Here is a 17,882-nt window from a genome sequence, read left to right on the forward strand (position 1 = left end):
GGAGATTGCAGTGGTCCAGAGGCCATGGAGGGATTTGAAATCAAGGGTTTATTTTAGCATCAAAGCTTTGTTTGAATAGGAGCCAATGCAGATGAAAAAGTCTAATCCACAGTGTCAAAGGTGCTAAAAGCTCTGCATTCTGTTGTCATTGTTTCCAAGAGATGAGATATCATTGCATAAACAGAACATTTTTCTCTACCTACAAAGTGTAGTCTGTGTTCACAAAACCGACTTTCACTTGCCCGACTGAATAAGGAGTTATTTAACTTTGGAAGGCATCAGAGCTGAACTTGAACAAGTACCAGTGAACATTTCCAAAGAATAACAATCAGAATTGTTGCATCCTGAAAATTTGGCTCCTCATTTAGCTAAAGCCCAGCAACATTATGGTCAGATGTACTGCCATTACTGCCAGGTTTGCTCAGACCAATTAATTCAGCACCAACCACATTTTTGGCATTCAGTTTTCCAGGAAACCAAAGTGGACAACATCGAGACACCGACACTGACCTTATCTGCACTGTCAATCATCAAAACTGTGTCCTGAATATAAACTACAATCACACAGGTTCACAAGTAGCATGAGAGCCTGTTCATCTTCAATAGGTATCCAATGTATTGGTAACGCATCCCCATTACTTGGCCCCAATCCATCAAATGGAATGGTATTGCTTAGTTGAACTCCAAAGTAAGATAAGTTTAAGAGCAATTATTGCAAAAGTACACTTAGATTTGGAAATTGTAGAAAATTAAATGGGAATCATTGTGCCATTGTCTGCAGCTTAGACAGATCAGCTGGTCTTTGCTACTATGGTGTTCCACTCCAGGAACATATAATGTGAATTGCACAGATCTAGCCCACAAAATTTTAGTCATTATTTTAACATGTGACAGTTACAGGCTGATGAGTGGGTAATTTCTCACACATGCTCAACCAGGATGCTCCAAGGATTCCAAAACTAAATGTTCCAGCCTTCTTGTCGAGGTTTTTCAAACATGTGAAACACCACATGTGTAACACAATAAATCCGACTTTACAACATACCGATATCCATCTGTAGCCATTGAGAAAACATTCAAACTTTCACGAGTTTTGAATCTTTGGTGAATGTCTGATTCTTACCTTATTCCTCTTAAACAGACAAAAAGGGGCTCTAGTGCTGCAAGTATGGGATACAGATGGTTTAGAGTTCCACATGTTTCTGGGCTTCTGTGCAGTTATTTCAGTCCTGACAGGGTTCTTCTACCCTTTCAATATAGTCTAGTCCACTGAATGAGGAAATGAATACAGCACTCGGTGACTTGGCAGAACAGCCAACCATGTTCACAAAAGGCATTTGTGCAAACAGTTGTGTGGAGCTGCCAAAAGCCCAATGGGAATGTGCTTTATTCACAACCCATGACCTCAGCCAAACAGTACTGGCACCAGAGGAGAATTTGATTAAGTGTATTTACCTGCACACAGCTATATATATACGTGTGACATATTCCTTGTTCATTGTTGGACTAAAGAAACTGAAAATTGTCTGTAATGCAGTGGTTTCATTTTTACTGTTACAGAAATGAAAATGATCCCTTCGTACAAAGAGACTTTAGTTTATAAAAAAGGTAACGTTGACAACATCAAACAGAAAAACTAATCCACAGAGAACGGAACAGTGTGGAGGTGCTCAGCATAGCTCTCAATGTAAAGTCAGAGTTCATGATGCTTTAGCGATCTTTATTATGGTATTGTGTTATCTTGATGTTGAAAATAAACAACACTCATAATATAGTAATAAGTCTCACTAAGTTTAAATCATGATTATAGACTGAAAAGACAGAAATTAAAGCTGAAATGGGTCGGTTTAATTCACTGGCAACCCGTCGTGCCTGGCTCCAAAGGTCTTGCGTTTAAATTGTGGATTGGTCTTATACTCACGCTCTGACACTGGCATTGCAATGCAACAAAAAGGTGGAACAAAAGTGAAGGGCAAATGCTCAAAAATGCCACCAGTAAAAATATTGAGGATGATCAGGATGTAATACTTCATGAAGTCAAACCTAAATATTACAGAGATATTATACATAGATATTATATGTAGATAGCAAGTGAATGAAAACATTGAGGGAGACAAAGAGTTCTATAAATTTGAGATCTTGGAATGAACGTAGCAGTAAAAGGCAACAAACTGTGGTGAAGGAAAAGGTCAGTGAAGATAAAGTATGGAAAAGTTCAGAGCATGATTGATTTTATCATTGGCAAAATATCTTATATACTCAAGAAATTTCCAATGTGGTGTATAAGTCAGCCCTTGACTTTTAGTCAAAATATCCAAATCTTCCTAATCACTGCTATGGTCAAACATGCAATGGATGCTATTTGACTGATTGTCTCTGCACAGAACGATTAAACAGCTTTCTGGCTGCTTCTGTGCTAGTTTTGGGGTCGAGTTGGGCAGGAGTTATCTCTGATCTTGCAACTTTGTGTACTGCTGTGAGCGAGATGGTGGAGCAGGATGGATTTCAACAGATCAGAAGTATCACCCATACATAAGTCAACCCATTTCTTTTAGGTTAAAAGTTTCATTTCAGAAAACTGATGCTTACATGGTACATGGGACATGAAAAATTTCCTCAGCCAGAGGGAGACTGGAAGCTTGTGGTGCAATGTATCTTTTGTTTGCATCCTGGAGGTGAGTCATCTTAGATATGAGCAAAGATGCAATTCTTGGGCAGATTTGTTGAGCAGAATAAAAACAATGTGTTAAGCTGCAGGAGGGCAGAGTGCATATTTCTCAGAGGAAGCTTTAGTCATTGAAATTGGTGGAGAGAAAAGGGGGCGTTTGATAATGCTGTTTATGGGTTACAATATGCTGGCCATTGTCACATATAGCAGAAACAATCAGGTTGCTGTGAGACAGATATCTTGAAGTTTATTTACATTATTTACAAAGACATAATAGCATAGACTGATCCAAATAGTTTGGGCTCTGTGTTCATTCATGTTACTATACATTGTAGACACAGAACTGACAGAATGCACTGAATGAATTACACAGACAGACTGACTGAAGGCAAGGTTGGTATCTTTATACTGGATTATCTCTGCTCACCTTCAGCAAGAAGCAGGAGATCTCTGGAGGGTGAGGTTTTCGGAATTGCTAGTAGGAGGTTCCTGACCTTGACCCGGTAAGAGTCATGTCTACTTTCTGGAATGCCTGAACTGCTGGTGTAATCTGTGTAATCAGCAAGGCAACAGAGTCTGGAGATAATCTGCTTCCCTACAGCCAGGGAAGGAGGCGTGCAGGATGAGGTGCCCGCATACGCCTTCCAATGCTGAGTACCGGATGGTAATATTGAGGCCTGGCAGCAAGCAGATTGTTCTGTCTGATGAAGCACTCTGCAAGGAAACCGAAACGCAAAAAGGAATGGTTTCGTTACAACAGAGAGAGAAATAGATAAAGGAGCAATCTCATTCCTGTGACCTGGCCAGCTGCAATATTTTGAACTCTTCAAGTGTAGTGCAGCAGTGGTTTTGTCTACTGCTACCAGGAAAGGAACAAAGAGCAGAAATGAGTCTGAACAGGAACACAAATACCATTTAGCATCTGTGCCTCAATTTTTTTCAGATCATTTTTCTGCCCCATTTCAGTCAGTTCTGATTTATTCCCACAGCAGCAGATGCTGTTTCATTGGTATAGAATGTGTTGTACTTTCCCAGCACCTGCAGCTCCTGAAGCATGAACTCTCCACTGGCAGCTGCTGGCCTGATCAATAGGGTTTTAATGAAACTACCTCCTTCAACCACTTGACAGCTAATACCATCCTGCATTTCAAACAGCACAGGCGATGGCTGCTCGGGACCATGTTTCACTTCACTGACTGCTTTGGCCGGGGTAGGGACATAACTTACATGCTCCCGTGTTGACTTCCTGCACCTCCCACACACCCACCTCAGAGCCGGGCACAGTGACACTGCCCCAGACCCGGGCACAGTGACTCTGCTTCAGTTCCGGGCACAGTGTCTCTACCCCAGACCCAAGGTCAGTGCCTCTGCCCCAGACCTGGATACAGTGTCTCTGCCCCAGGCCTGGATACAGTGTCTCTGCTCCCGAACCAGGCACAGTGTCTCTGCCCCAGACCCGGGCACAGTGTCTCTGCTTCAGACCCAGGCACAGTATCTCTGACCCAGACCCAGGCACAGTGACACTGCCCCAGACCTGGGCACAGTGTCTCTGCCCCAGACCCAGGCACAGTGACACTGCCCCAGACCCGGGCACAGTGTCTCTGCTCCAGACCCGGGCACAGTGTCTCTGCTCCAGGCCCAGGCACAGTGACACTGCCCCAGACCTGGGCACAGTGACAACGCCCCAGACACGGGCACAGTGACACTGTCCCAGACCCGGGCACAGTGTCTCTGTCCCAGACCTCGGTACAGTGTCTCTGCCCCAGACCTGGGCACAGTGTCTCTGCCCCAGACCCAGGCACAGTGACACTGCCCAGACCCGGGCACAGTGACACTGCCCCAGACCTGGGTACAGTGTCTCTGCTCCAGACCTGGGGACAGGGTCTCTGCTCCAGACCCGGGGACAGTGACACTGCTCTCGACCGGGAAGTCTCTGCCCCAGACCCAGGCACAGCAACTGCTGCTATGTGTGCAGCATGCCCCACTGTGTACCGGGTCCCAGTTATTGGCTCCCTAGTCATGGATCCCTTGTTTTTGGGGTTCTGCATCCTGGCAATTGGCTCCTGGGTCCTGGTGATTGGGTTCTAGTTCCTGATTGTTGGATCCTGGTGATTGGGTTCTAGGTTCTGATTGTTAGGTTCTGATTATTGAGGTCTAGATCCTGATTATTAGGTGCTTGAGCTCAGTTATCATGCTCTCATACACATGCCACCATCACAGGCTCTTTCTGTGGCACAGCAGCACTGGATTATGCTCAGTGCGACAGGCTTGGAGTTCATCCAAAGAGTGGTGCGTTCAATTGGGGAAACCAAGCGGAGGCTTGGGGACCGCTTTGCAGAACGCCTCCACTCGGTTTGCAATAAACAACTGCACCTCCCAGTCGTGAACCATTTCAACTCCCCCTCGCATTCCTTAGATGACATGTCCATCCTGGGCCTCCTGCAGTGCCACAGTGATGCCACCCGAAGGTTGCAGGAACAGCAACTCATTCTGCTTGGGAATCCTGCAGCCCAAATGGTATCAATGTGGATTTCACCAGCTTCAAAATCTCCCCTCCCCCTACTGCATCCCAAAACCAGTCCAGCTCGTCCCCGCCTCCCTAACCCATTCTTCCTCTCACCTATCCTCTCCTCCCACCTCAAGCTGCACCTCCATTTCCTACCTCCTAACCTCATCCCACCCGCTTGACCTGTCTGTCCTCCCCGGACTGACCTATCCTCTCCCTACCTCCCCACATATACTCACCTCTACAGGCTCCATCCCCGATCCTTTAACTTGTCTGTTTCCTCTCCACCTATCTTCTTCTCTATCCACCGTCGATCCAACTCCCCCTCTCTCCCTATTTATTTCAGAACCCTCTCCCCAGCCCCCTTTTCTGATGAAGGGTCTAGGCTCAAAACGTGAGCTTTTGTGCTCCTAAGATGCTGCTTGGCCTGCTGTGTTCATCTAGCTCCACGCTTTGTTGTCTCAGATTCTCCAGCATCTGCAGTTCCCATTATCTCTTTGAGTCATTTGTTGACATTTAAAACCATGAGTGCCAGTTAGACACATTATTTGTACACATTCATTTTTGTTGTTGTGCTATATGCTCATAGGAACAGGAGAAGGCCATTCAGCCCCCTGAGCATGTTCTGTCATTTAGTTAATGGCTGAACTGCTTCTTGACTCTACTCATCCAGCCTTCCTTTGGTCAGGAGGATAGTGATAGGCTGGCAATGTCTTTGGATGAGTTGGCTAGAAGCCTCGGCTCATGCGCTGGGGAACATGGGCTCAAAACCCACCATAGCTGGTGAAATTTACATATAATTAATTTAAATAAATTTAAATAAAGCTAGACCAAGAGTGACAATGAGAACGTTGATTGCTCTAAAAATCTATCTTGGTTCATTAATGTACATTAGGGAAGGAAATCTGCCATTTTTACTAGTTCTGGCCTCCTCAAACACAGAATCAGGAAACTGGTACATTGCAGAAGGAGCACTAACTCTCATCATTACCTAGTGCCAATCTCCTTCCTCCCCCCTTAACCTTGTACATTATTTTAATTCAAATGATCAATGCTTCAATTGAATGTATCAATTGAACCTGCCTCCACCACATTTCCAGGTAGCACATTCCATACCCTAGGTAACAAAGTGTAGAAGAAGGGTCTAGGCCCAAAACATCAGCTTTCCTGCTCCTATGAACCTGCTTGGCCTGCTGTGTTTATCCAGCTCTATGCCTTGTTATCTCATATTCTCCAGTATCTGTAGTTCCTACTATGTCTGAAACATTCCATACCATAACTACTCACTGACAAACATTTTCCCTCATGTCACCAATGCTTCATTCGCAGATCATTTTAAAACATCTGACTCCAGGCCCACAAAGATGTTGTTGACTCTTAACTGCCCTCTAAGTGATCTAGCAGGCCAATTTGTCCAAAAGACGCTTAGCAATGAGCAACAAATGCTGGCATCGCTGGCTACGCCCACGTCCCATGAAAAAATACATCTGCCTTATCGATAAACCTGTCAACCAATGGTTTGAGGCTTTCAGTTAATCCGGCCTCACTAATTTTGTGGGGAAAGGATTGTCGGAAGAAACACATCCTTGTAGTTACTATACTGAGGTCAGCCAGTAGACATCATGGAATGTAAGTTTCCTGATTAGGGCTGTTAATCTCATTCAATCTTGGTTGACAGATGAAAAAGTTGAGTCAGAAATACAGACACACTGTTGTCTGACTCTGGATGAGGCAGTATTACAGTCAAGAACTGTCCATGTTGAAATAAAATTTTCCGAAGAAGAATCCAGACCCAAAACATCAGCCTTCCTGCTCCTCTGATGCTGCCTGGCCTGCCGTGTTCCGCCAGCTCCACACTGTGTAACCTCAGATTCTCCAGCATTGGCAGTTCCTACTATCTGTAAATAAAGGGTGACTTGGTGAAGGGATACAGGCCTCTGTGGAGTTATTTCAATCCTGACAGGGTTCTTCCATACTCAGTTCTAATAGAAAGGCTACACCTTCTTGTTCTACATCTCCTTGTCATATGCCAGGTTCGCTCTATTCTTCCAAATGCCCGTCTTCAGGAAAATTCAATTCCATAGGTGTTCCAATCCAGTGGTTTCCACAACTTTTCCCTCATCAGTAGTAAGATATATATTGTGCTTGTTCATCCCCACAGTGGAACCTAATAATGAGGAGAATTCTGATTTGGATTAAAAGGATATCTTAAAACGTATCTAATCCAACTGCCTGACTTCTAATCTCCTTCAGTCTTTGAAAACCTTTTGACATCACTTTCAGTTTTACTCACAATACTGAAATGACAAAGGACCTTACTGATATTCCCACACTCAACTCTTAATTTACACTGAAGACTCTGCCTGTCAGTCAACAATAGGAGGTCTTAATTAAGTTATCTGTCAAATGCTTGTTCCATATTTTAATTTACAATTGAAATCCACTGATGATTTGCATCAGGCATCTGTCTTAATTTGACAAATCCGCTTCTTCTCCCAGGCACAGCTGACAACAGAAGCTGTCTAAACCTAAAGCATTGGAATTTCTTCCTTATCCTTGTCTTTCCCACTCTCCTCCTTTGAAGGCCCTTGAACCAGGGCAGGGATAGACATCACGGCCATGGTGCTACACTTGACACAGAACCCCAGCTCTATGCCTGCCCCTAGATTAGTGGACCCACCTGTGACTCGAGCACTGTCACTCTGTCCCAGAATTGAGAACAACAGCCCCCAACAGTCAATGATTATTTGGCTATCCTAGGCCCCTCTGCTCGAAAAATCCCCATGTTTTTGATTACCTATCCTAATATGTGGCTCCAAGTCAAATCTTGCCTGATAATCTGCCACTTAATTGCCTTGTAATATTTTACGATATTTCACAAACTTTAAAGGCACCCTATAAATGCACATTTGCTGTTGCTGACCTGGGAATTTCTAACATCATTGGAGTAATGATGTTCCATTTTGATGCTGCGCCATAATTACTCTGAAAACTCCCAGTGATTGTGCCGATCTCGCCTGTCTAAATGAACATTCAGCAAATTACAGGGTTATAACTCAATAATTGCAGAGTTCAGACCATCTCACAAATCCTTCACTTGGGCCCCACCCTCCCTAAGCTGGAGTGAATCTTTTCTCTTCACTCATGAGATGTGGGACATTGGTGGATGGGCCAGCTTTTATTGCCCAGCCCTAGTTGTCCTTCAGAAGCTGATAGTGAGCTCCTTTCTTGAACCGCTGAAGTCCATGTGCTGTAGGTGGACCCACATTGCCGTTAGGGAGGGAATTCCAGGATTTTGACCTACTGAAGCACGGTAATATATTTCTAAATCAGGATGGTGGGAGGCCTGGGGAAGAACTTGCAGAAAGAAGTGTATATGTCCATATGCTGCTTTTGTCCTTCCAGATGGAAGTAGCTATGCATTTAGGAGGTGCTGAGGAGTTTTGCTAATTTTCTGCAGTTTATCTTCAGGATCGTATACACTGTTGCTACTGAACATCAGTGGTGGAGGAAGTGGATGTCTGTGGATGTAGTGCCAATGAAGTACGCTGCTTTGTCATGCATTGTGTCAAGCTTCTTTAATGTTATTGGAGCTGCACTCATCCAGGCAAGTAGGGAGTCCCTACTGTGCCTTGGAGATGGGGGACAGACTCTAGGGAGTCAGGGGGTGAGTTACTTGCTGCAGGATTTCCTCGCCATTGACCTACTCTTGTAACCATTGTGTTTATGTGGCAAGTCCAGATCAGTTTCTAGTCAATCGTGACCCTAAGATGTTGATAGTGTGTGAGTCAGTGATGGTAATGCCATTGAATTTCAAGGGTGATGGGGGGGGTTGCCACTTATTGAAGATGGTCATTGCATGACATTTGTGTGGTGTGAATGTTACTTGCCAGCTCTTGGCACAAGCATGGATATTGTTCAGATCTTATAATATTTGAACACGGACTACTTCAGTTTCTGAGGAGTTGTAAATGATGCTGAACATGGTGCAAGCACTGGCGAACATCCCTACTTCTGTCCTTACGATGGAGGGAAAGAAATTTTTTTATACAAAACCCAGAGACTGGAGCCCTACCATTCACATGAAAAGTGTCTGTTGCATTTGCTATTTTACACAGAAAGGCAGTAAATTTTGTGTCCAATAGTTAACCTATTTTCATCTCCACACTGTCAAGGTTTATGGTTATGGAACTGATGTCCTCTTACACTATACGTGGAAGTGGAATGCTGAAGTAACAGGTCTATCCACTAGTGCTACAGTGGAAACATAAAATGAACAGAAAGGTAAAAAATTTGAAGAGAAAATAGTTTATAATTTCTGTGCTATTCCGATGACAGTTGATTTTGGCTTAATGGAGCAAATGAAAGCGAGATACAGAAAATGCACACAGCAAAATCTTTTAAGGTTAAAGTTACTTTTTCTCCATGCTTCAATGTGGTTCAAGTTTGTGAATGAAGCCATTCAGTTCATATCTACTGTTTATATATATTTTGTTTTAATAAATCTCTTTAAACAAGGTGTGCGCTGTTCAGAGTTGGTTGACAAAGAGGCCCTGTAGTGATAAACTTGACAGGAGTCCAGTAATACACACAGTCATTTTCCTTGTTGTTGCTTACTACGAAAGAGATTGAATGGCAAAATCCACATGAAAATCTCGCTCATTTATTTCATCAGTTCTTTGAGAATCAAAAACAATGAAATCCACTCATGGTTCCTCCTATCCTCTGCCGCCTAATAAAAAGCTATAAAACTTTTCACTTCATGTTCCATAAGCAGATTTGCTGTTAGACCTCAAGGCTGATTTGACCGTCTGGTATATATCAGGTATCATGGCAAGGCATGCCACTCCATCTGCCTGACCAAGGTACCCAGCTCCACCCATTCAATTACATCTTTCTGCCTGAAAACACAGGCCCTGCCTCCCCAGTGGCACCCACTCCATTGGCCTGAAAACACAGGCCCTGCCTCCCCAGTGGCACCCACTCCATTGGCCTGAAAACACAGGCCCTGCCTCCCCAGTGGCACCCACTCCATTGGCCTGAAAACACGGGCCCTGCCTCCCCAGTGGCACCCACTCCAATGGCCTGAAAACACGGGCCCTGCCTCCCCAGTGGCATCCACTCCATTGGTCTGAGACCCATTCCATTTTCATGATCTGGTCATCGTTTGGTTTGACTGGGGGGCTGCAAGGCCTGCTTGCAACTACAAGGAACAGGGACAGGGGAAGGCTACGTGGCCGTTGAGCCTGTTCTACCATTTGCCATGACGGTGGCTGATCTTGGACAATGCAGCTTGTACAATTTTCATTTTGCAAATTCAGCCTGAGGTGATGCCAGCCTAGTTTGGAATTTGTGCTCAGCCGTTTGAGGCCAAGGTGAAGAGAACTTTCCGAACTCAAAATGTTGTGGACTTTTGGAAATTCTCCACCTTGGAGATGTTCAGTCGTTGAGCACATTCAAGGCAGCACTTGGTTCATTTTTCGATAACAAGGCAAGCAAGGGGTTAATGGTCAACCGTGGGAAGTTTCCTGTGTCTTACAAATAGGGTGTAAATACAGTTTGTGCAGCAACAGTGAGACTTTCAGCGGAGCTCTCCAGTACTTTGATACTGTGATAGAGATGCTTACTGAGCAAGGCAAGTAAAGGAAGGCAGCATTGTTTCCTTCAGATGATAGGCGCATGCCAAGCTGGGCACGTCAGCCAGCAAGCAGGGCAGTGACTGGTCAGGGCAGTTATCAACAACATCTGAAAAACTTAGCTGCATTGCTGGAAAAAAATCCAAAGACCTTACCAGGGCTGCCAAAGGAATGGTTTTCCCATCCCTGACTTTAAAAACAGTCCTGCAAAAATGATTTAAAATGACATAATTCTCACTGTTTATTTTCATGCTTACCCTATAAGTGTACATACTTCACTTCTGTCAGAATCACTAATGTTGTCATGAAATCAGGACTGTTTGGGCTTCTCAGTGAATAGGAGTCACCACACATTCCCGGCCAATGTGTGACATTCTACTGATATTAAAATGTGAGGCTGGATGAACACAGCAGGCCCAGCAGCATCTCAGGAGCACAAAAGCTGACGTTTCGGGCCTAGACCCTTCATCAGAGAGGGGGATGGGGAGAGGGAACTGGAATAAATAGGGAGAGAGGGGGAGGCGGACCGAAGATGGAGAGAAAAGAAGATAGGTGGAGAGGAGAGTATAGTTGGGGAGGTAGGGAGGGGATAGGTCAGTCCGGGGAGGACGGACAGGTCAAGGGGGCAGGATGAGGTTAGTAGGGAGGAAATGGAGGTGCGGCTTGAGGTGGGAGGAAGGGATGGGTGAGAGGAAGAACAGGTTAGGGAGGCAGAGACAGGTTGGACTGGTTTTGGGATGCAGTGGGTGGAGGGCAAGAGCTGGGCTGGTTGTGTGGTGCAGTGGGGGGAGGGGACGAACTGGGCTGGTTTTGGGATGCGGTGGGGGAATGGGAGATTTTGAAGCTGGTGGAGTCCACATTGATACCATTGGGCTGCAGGGTTCCCAAGCGGAATATGAGTTGCTGTTCCTGCAACCTTTGGGTGGCATCATTGTGGCACTGCAAGAGGCCCATGATGGACATGTCATCTAAAGAATGGGAGGGGGAGTGGAAATGGTTTGCGACTGGGAGGCGCAGTTGTTTATTGTGAACCGAGCGGAGGTGTTCTGCAAAGCGGTCCCCAAGCCTCCGCTTGGTTTCCCCAATGTAGAGGAGGCCACACTGGGTAAAGTGAATGCAGTATACCACATTGGCAGATGTGCAGGTGAACCTCTGCTTAATGTGGAAAGCCATCTTGGGGCCTGGGATAGGGATGAGGGAGAAGGTGTGGGGGCAAGTGTAGCATTTCCTGTGGTTGCAGAGGAAGGTGCCGGGTGTGGTGGGGTTGGAGGGCAGTGTGGAGCCAAAAAGGGAGTCACGGAGAGAGTGGTCTCTCTGGAAAGCAGACGGGGTGGGGATGGAAAAATGTCTTGGGTGGTGGGGTCGGATTGTAGATGGCGGAAGTGTCATATTCCGCTTGGGAACCCTGCAGCCCAATAGTATCAATGTGGACTTCACCAGCTTCAAAATCTCCCCTTCCCCCACCGCATCCCAAAACCAGCCCAGTTCGTCCCCTCCCCCCACTGCACCACACAACCAGTCCAGCTCTTCCCCTCCACCCACTGCATCCTAAAACCAGTCCAACCTGTCGCTGCCTCCCTAACCTGTTCTTCCTCTCACCCATCCCTTCCTCCCACCCCAAGCCGCACCCCCATCTCCTACCTACTAACCTCATCCCACCTCCTTGACCTGTCCGTCTTCCCTGGACTGACCTATCCCCTCCCTACCTCCCCACCTATACTCTCCTCTCCACCTACCTTCTTTTCTCTCTATCTTCGGTCCGCCTCCCCCTCTCTCCCTATTTGTTCCAGAACCCTCACCCATCCCCCTCTCTGATGAAGGGTCTAGGCCCGAAACGTCAGCTTTTGTGCTCCTGAGATGCTGCTTGGCCTGCTGTGTTCATCCAGCCTCACATTTTATTATCTTGGATTCTCCAGCATCTGAAGTTCCCATTATCACTGATATTAAGGTTGGGTTAGAAACAACAAATAGATCAGGACAGAACTACCCCATTGCTTTCAATTTGTTTGTAACTTTTATAAGGAAATGGACTGGAAAAGTATCTTTGCTATACTACAGCTATTTTGTTGATTAATCTAGTCAATCGTGTTTCTTGAAAACACAAATTTACTAAGCACCAACATTTATTTCTGGGATTAATAAATAATGAATCAACTTTCTGTTCATTGTTAATTGTTGGTAAGAGAGCAGAATTCTGACTATATCCCCATTGAGATTTCTCATCTCCTCTCTGGGAGGTTCAGTCACATACTGGTATGAGTTTCAGGCACATGTGGTATTGGGCCTGACAGACCATGATCACCATGTGAACCCTGGTAAAGACATCAGACAACTCAATCTTGCAGAACTCAGAAAGCAATTCTATCCTGTCCCCATCGAACAATGTGCTCACTACCAAGCCAATTCTAAAAGAGGGCTCTGGGTGCCTTGTAGTGGTTCAATGTAATAGCTGACGAACAATATCTCATTGCGATTATGGATAAATATCAGATGCTGCTCTTACCAGAAACACGCACATTCCATGCACAAATATATAAAATAAAACTACAGCAATTGTCAACCATGTCAACGGAGGAGACATGAAATTATTTAGGATGGAACCCTTTCATAGAATGGCCACACTGAGATATGGTTCTGGGTCAAACAGAATGAATTGCTGCTTTTCATTGTCAAGACTTAATATTATTTTAATATGGAAATGCAACTAAAATTTGAGTTATGCGAGCATGTTTGGCATTGAAAATGCTGCTAAGTAATTAAAGCTGCTGTAAAAAACAGATGTAAATATAGCATCAAGTAAAACACAGCACAGAGGTCATTGAGCCTACTCTGGCTGTGCCAGAAGCAACAACTCAACTGCAGCTATTGCATCCAAAACCTCTGCCCTTTCCTTTTATATTATTACTTTTCAGGTGACTTGTTCAATTCCCTTTTCAACTATATTATTGTCTTCGTATCAATCTTCAGCTGTGGTAAAACAGTCCTGTTTCCACGAAATAATTCTATTTAATATCTAGCTTCATTTTTTGAGTGATAATTCTACTTTTCCGCCCTTTTGGCACAAATTTTCCAATTACTGGAAACCATCTTTCACAACACTCCTTCTCAACACTCCCCAATTTTAAAAAACCTCAATTACTGTTCGAGGAATTATTTCTGTTCCAGTAAACAAAAAGCTCAACACTTTGAGGTTTTCTTAATAACTTTGATCTCTCAGTCCCAGTATGATTCCAGTGAAAACTTGTTCTACAATGGCCTTACATTCTTCCTTTAATGAGTTAACCAGAACTGCATGTAATATCCAACAGTGGGGTTAACCGATGTCTTACGCAAATTCAAAATATCTTTCTTGCTACTGTTCAATGCTGATGTTATACAGAACACGGAAAGACGTTTGGGATTGGTGGGCCTTGTTTAAATTTGGAGAGAGGCTCAAGCACCCATGGGCAAAGCACCAGGACAGTCCATTCTCTTGGAAGCACTGTTCATTAACAAGGACTTCATTAACTTAGACACCTCTTGAATTCCATCTGAAACAGGCCAGATTGACCACTTGGTTGCTGGGGAGGAGCAGGAGTTTGGTGGCTAGAGGACGCAGCTGGGATGCCTTCAATATTCTGGGAAGTCGAATGTGAGTTAGGCAAGTGAGAGGAACTGTCACAATTAAGGACTGAGTTCCCAGTACAGTTGGAGTCAGGTTGCATTGTAGTTGGGGAAGTGGGTAAAAACCAGGGATGAGGAGGCCTAAGAATTTGTCCAAGGTTTAGGGATTGCACTTAAAGAATTCAGAGGGTTGTCATTTTTAATATATACTCTTGCCTTGATCTTCTGGCCTGGAGATAGCACCTGACATGATTCGGGTATTGGGATCAACAGAGTGTGGGATTCATGTTAAACCATGGCTGATGCTTCAATGCAGTACTAAGGGGGCACGGCGCTGTCAGAGGTGCTGTCTTTCAGATGATATGTTAAACTGAGTTCCCATCTGCCTGTTCTTTCAGGTGGATGTAAAAGTTCCTAGGGCACTATATCAAAGAAAGTCATGTGAGTAATCCCCAGCACACTGCCCAATATCTAGGTTAGAATGCATATCATAAAAGCAAATTATTTGGTCATTTTCACTTTATTAGTCACGTACATAATTTTAAAAGGTGCTGACAGAAGATGTCTGGGATGCCGCCACAGCTGAAGCGGAGGCAGAATGTAGAATTGGTGATGCCTTTGAGCTGTGACATTAGAATTTACAGTAGTCTGCAGAAACTTGGTAAAGACTCAGTGGAAACACAGTCACCTCCAGCCATTGAGTCAATTCTGCTTTACATTCTACGCCACACACTATTCTTACTGCTGATTAAAGTCAAGGTCTTTTTTGACACTCTGAGATGGGTTTTATTGTTTTGGGTATTGATGTGAATTTGCATCTAGCAGGACATTTTACCCGATGTGCCAATATTTTTCCTACCTCTCATAAGAAAATGGGAATGGATATTGAGTTATTGCAGAATCAAACAGGTATTGGTTATATCTAACAACTATATGCAAACATACATATCCTTAGGTATATATGTGTCAGGGCTAATATTAAGCTTTTGTTTTACAACAGAGACATGCTTCCAGTAAAGTGTCATACTTCAAGAGATATGAAGTAAGATGGAGTCTCAGACTTTCGTACCCTTAGGTCACCTGCGGTAATGAGATCATACGCAATGTCCCTCAAAGGCAAACTGACTGTGAGACATAGTGCAACAGGTATAATTCCTGTTACATCGGTTCTCAGAAAATACAAGCAACCCTGCATGTGCCATTTACAATCTGCTCAGATGATAACTTGTCTATGCCTTCTTACTTAAACTTTGTTACATCCGTCTTCATACATTTGTCTGCATAGAACCTATTCATTGCATGTTTGAAATTGCTTGGCCCTTCACTGTGCTTACTTTTTCCTCTCACTGATTTCCAACTCAATTTGTCCCTCCACTCTAAGTGTATAACTGCTGCTTTGTTGCAACAAATTAACAAGTCACTATAACTGAGCTGGACAAACAAAAATCATGACACACTAGTTTCAAAAACAAAAGAGGCTCATGCTTGATAACTGATTGTCCGGCAGCATCAGTGGAAAGAAAGCAAGGTCAAAGTTTCAAGTTCAGTGACAGAGCTCTGAAGAAGAGTCACTCACCTCAAAATGGTAACTCTGCTTTCTCTCCACAGATGCAGCCAGACCTGCTGAGTTGCTCCAACAATTTCTGTCATTGTCGCACATCTTCAACATCCACAATTCTTTGTTTTATGATAATTAGTTGCTTTCCGAAAACATAAATGTTCAAATTAAATGTATCCCTGATCAGTCAAAAATCAGACTGTAGCATTTAAAACAAGGGCAGAGAACTACTTACATTCCAGTGAACAAAGTCCATTGCTGCTTAATTCCAATCAACAGACTTTAAAGTGTAAAACCATTTCAGCACACCATTAATATACAAAATACCAACACAGGCAAACAAATTCCACACAGTAACACATTTTGGAAAGTCTATGATATTGGGTTAAGTGCATGTCTATGCACAGCTTAATATCTTTTTAATGTATTCACTCATTTGCTGAATCAATGGACTGAAATCCATAGGTTTTCAGAACTGATTTTCATCCAAAATCCTGCTCAAACATAATTCTTATTAAAGTATAATATTCTACAAGTGGTGCCTTGTTTAAATCAACATCCAAAATAATCCGCATCGTACAATCAAGCATTTATTTCAAAATAGGTTTACATTTGACTTGCCAAAGAAGACAATGGAACGGAATTTGCCTCACAGGTAAAAGTGACCTCTTTCAGGGAGAGTGCACAAATTCTTGCAGGAACTGTCCAGGAGCAAGAAACAACCAGGGGCTAAGGGATTACTGCTTGGTTCGTCTAATGCATGACATCAAATTAGTTTTGAATACGCCAGGAGGTACATTCAGAAATGTGAAAATAGTGGAAACTACATAAATTGGAAACAATATATTAACCTTCTGAAGGCTGAAGCACAGTTTTGCTTTGCATCCGATCATTAAATATGACAAGGTTACGACAGAAAAGAGAATTCAGGCCTCTGGGGAACAACATCCACGATTCACTTTGCAATTACAGTCTTATCACAAGCCACGTCTGTTGAAACAAGATAGAGGCTATTTATTTGCTTGACCTTCTAAACATTTAAAATCTCATTGTGGCTGCAAAAATTTTGACCAGAGCAGATTACCAACGCATCAGTTTGAGGTTCTTCTGAAACTCAGTGCCTTTTGAATTAAACATTAAGAACGATCTTAGCTGCTATTAATGCCATTGGACTAAGTGCACCGGAAAACTGGATGTGCTTCATAATGACACAGTTAAAGCTCCAGTACTCCGCAACAAAGAGTGGGAGGGTACAAGGTTTTTAAAATTTGTTTTTGGGGTGTGGGCATCACAGACAGGGGCAATATTTATCACCCCCTCCCTAAATGCCCTTGAGAAAATGTTGGTGTGCCACCTTCTTGAACAATTCTTCGACTGAGTGTGGCATCAAGGAGCCCTAACAAATCTGGAATCAGTGGGTATTGGGATAAACTCTTTGGTGTAGGAGTCATACCTGAGACATAGGAAGATGGTCATAGTTGTTAGAGGTCAGTTATCTCAGCTCCAGGACACCTCTGCAGAAGTTCATCGGGGCAGTGTCCTAGGCACAACCATCCCCAGCTGCTTCATCAATGACCTTCCCTCCACTATCAGGTCAGAAGTGAGGATACTCGATGACTGCACAATGTTCAGCACCATTCGCGATTCCCCAGACACTGAAGCAGTCCATGTTCACATGCAACAAGATCTGGACAATATCCAGGCTTGGGCTGACAAGTGGCAAGTGACATTCGTGCCACACAAATGCCAGGCTATGACCATCACCAATAAGAGACAATCTAACCACTGGCCCTTGGCATTCAATGGTGGTACCATCACTGAATTTCCCATCATCAACATCCTGGGGGTTATCATTGACCAGAAACTCAACTCGACTCACCACATACACACAGTGGCTACAACAGCAGGTCA

General features: G+C 44.0%; 1 protein-coding gene across 19 annotated transcripts in view; it reads right to left on the reverse strand.

Annotated features, from left to right (window-relative positions):
- The window catches only part of znf385c (zinc finger protein 385C), a 430,141-nt gene that overhangs the window by 114,212 nt on the left and 298,047 nt on the right, over window positions 1-17,882 (reverse strand). Inside the window, exon 1 of one of the 19 annotated variants that reach the window (XM_059638756.1) lies at window positions 3,096-3,194. The exons of the other annotated variants lie outside the window; for them this stretch is intronic. The gene's annotated coding sequence lies outside the window, so the exon portion shown is untranslated. Of the gene's footprint in view, window positions 1-3,095; window positions 3,195-17,882 lie in introns of those variants that run through there. 19 annotated transcript variants of the gene reach the window in all.

Source organism: Stegostoma tigrinum, chromosome 31 (assembly GCF_030684315.1).
Source record: "Stegostoma tigrinum isolate sSteTig4 chromosome 31, sSteTig4.hap1, whole genome shotgun sequence".
NCBI lineage: Eukaryota > Metazoa > Chordata > Chondrichthyes > Orectolobiformes > Stegostomatidae > Stegostoma > Stegostoma tigrinum.